Source organism: Eriocheir sinensis, chromosome 3, assembly GCF_024679095.1.
Source record: "Eriocheir sinensis breed Jianghai 21 chromosome 3, ASM2467909v1, whole genome shotgun sequence".
Classification (NCBI taxonomy): domain Eukaryota; kingdom Metazoa; phylum Arthropoda; class Malacostraca; order Decapoda; family Varunidae; genus Eriocheir; species Eriocheir sinensis.
In genome coordinates this window covers 8,996,401-8,998,872 of record NC_066511.1, presented here as the reverse complement: position 1 = coordinate 8,998,872, position 2,472 = coordinate 8,996,401, and the positions used below count along the sequence as shown (strand labels likewise).

General features: G+C 45.2%; 1 long non-coding RNA gene across 1 annotated transcript; it reads left to right on the top strand.

The window, feature by feature from the left end:
• The first annotated feature begins 1,131 nt into the window (after positions 1–1,131).
• On the top strand, positions 1,132–2,069 carry LOC127003375 (uncharacterized). The gene is made up of 2 exons (XR_007757055.1): positions 1,132–1,255; positions 1,545–2,069. It is a non-coding gene; the product is annotated as an uncharacterized LOC127003375 (long non-coding RNA).
• Positions 2,070–2,472: the final 403 nt, after the last annotated feature.

Sequence of the window (2,472 nt, the reverse complement as noted above, 5' to 3'; positions counted from 1 at the left end):
ATGTGTGTGTGTGTGTGTGTGTGTGTGTAAATTTAATGAGAGCTCCGTAAAGGGCTGGATGAGGCGAAGGAGTGGGTAGGAGGGAGGGAGAAAGAGGAGGAGGAGGCAAGCCAGCTAATCATGTGCTGTTGTCAACGCTAACTAGGCACACACGCACACGCACACACACACACACACACACATATCTCAGGTGCATATGATCCTTTGATAGTGAGCGTTAGCAGATTTGGTCAGCATGTGATGGCTACAGCAAAGAAAGGTTCACACACACACACACACACACACACAGACACACACATGATGACAACGGCGGTGGTGGTGACGACACAGCTCAAGGAGAAAGACTAAACTGCCAGAAAAAGCAATAGCATCATCCTTTTTTCTGCTAGTTGTGGTAATTGCTGTTGTTCTTGTTGTTTTGTCGAAGTTTACGGAGAAAAAGAAGACAGCTCAAGGGAAAGAAGAAAAAAAAAGATAATGCTACACACTCGCCCGTAGAGGACAAAAAGGTCGGTATTTTAAGACTTTTTCAATTTTCACATCAACTATTTATAAAGGTCAAAGAGAGGGTCAATCGGGTTCTAATGAGTGTTTCTTTAGGTTCACGGTACAGAGGAAGGGTCAAACTACCACCAGGGCCATAAAACTACTCCTGGAAATGCTCAAGACTCCTACGAAAGCCTTGCCAAATGTGTGAACTTGGGCGAAGAAATGTTTTAAAATACGACCCAAAGAGTTCTCAAAACTAAAACAATCGGTTCAGTTCTTGTAGTGTCTTGGTGCTCTCCTCTCTCCCAAATAGTCCAGAGCGTTCGATGGAGGGGAAATATTCGAAGGATGATTTGTCCAGAGTTTACGATAATAGTCCCCTCTCTCTCTCTCTCTCTCTCTCTCTCTCTCTCTCTCTCTCTCTCTCTCTCTCTCTCTCTCTCTCTCTCTCTCTCTCTACCTCATCATCATCATCATCATCATCCTCATCATTACCTTACAAAACCTCCGCGTGTTTATGAAGGTTCTCAAGGGGTTTCCACAGCGGGGTCGAGGCGCAGGTTCATGAGCCCTCGCGATGCTTTCATCTCGGCTTTGTTTACCTTGCGCTGTTTATCTTAAGCTGTTGTTGGTCCTGTCCATGGCGGCTCGAGTGCTGTTCTCCGTCCCAAACAGACAGGCTGCCCTAACACGCCGCCACCACCACTGCCCCGCCGTCACCGCCTCCGCCTTGTCCAGGCGAAGGATGGGTAGCGTAAAGTTGAAAGTTTGTAATAGAACTTAAACTTATAATATATGACTAGATGAATATTCAGTCAGATCAGAGTTCGTATTCAGGGAAATTGCGAGACAAAACGTAAAGTACATAACAGATAGAAAATCCATAAAATACAAAGCAAAATGTGGCCCAAAACAATAGTCTGCCTTTTTAAACCATTATATGATAAAAAAAAAAAAATTGTGCTGACTTGTTTAGTGTATGTAAGAATGCGCTAATGAGCCTGCTTATCGCCATACAAACATAAAACTTTAATGTCTTATATTTCATCCTTTAGAGAGCGTGACGTATTGCGACAGATGAGATCAAGTGACTGGAGTGTTTGGAGAGGACGGAAGGAGCCGCGGTGACGCCTCGCCTCGCCTTGCCGTCCCCTGCTAATAAAGTCTAGCGGAGGCGCCCCAGCAGCGCCCTCCTCCCACCCGGACCGCGGCGAGACAGTGCGGGGCCACGCTGACGCCCTGCAGTCACCCCCTAAACATGCTGGTGAGGAAAACAACAACAATACAAAAGCAGAATAGCAATACAAAAATAAACCAAAGTCAACCCTGAAATTCAAGCGGCTCTCTCCCCAGCGTTCTCCTCCACCCTAATGTATCAGTTTACCAATAAGCTGTGCCCATCACGGTATATTTATTATATTATTTTATTGCTCATCTGTTGAGGGGAGAATTTAACCTCGCAGTATGATTGATGTTCACGAGTTCTGAAAAGAAAGACCAGAGACTCACCATCACTGTAGTTACAAGGCTTACACACATCTTTTGAATATCGTGATAAGAAAAGACTCCTTACCGCGTGATTTCAAGCCCTTTTTTTTTACCTCACGTTTTGGGTGATATTCACGTTTTCTGAAAGACCTGAGACTCACCATCGATTTAGTACAACGCTTACTTTTGTCTTTAATATCGCGGTTGGAACAGACCCCCTACCACGTGACTCTGAACCCAATTTTTTTTAACTTCATGCTATTGTTGATGTTCACGTGTTCTGAGAGGAAAGACCAAACTGAGACACGCCACCGCTTGATTATAACGCTTCCATGGACATATCTATTGAACATCACGGTTGGAACAGACTCTTATTGCGTGACTCCAAGTCTAAGAGGAGCATTTGGGTTACCATAATGTATCTCCCCCGCGGTCCCCAGGTAAATGTTCTTTCCCTCGGTCCCCAGGTAATCATCTCGCGACCTACCCGCAAGG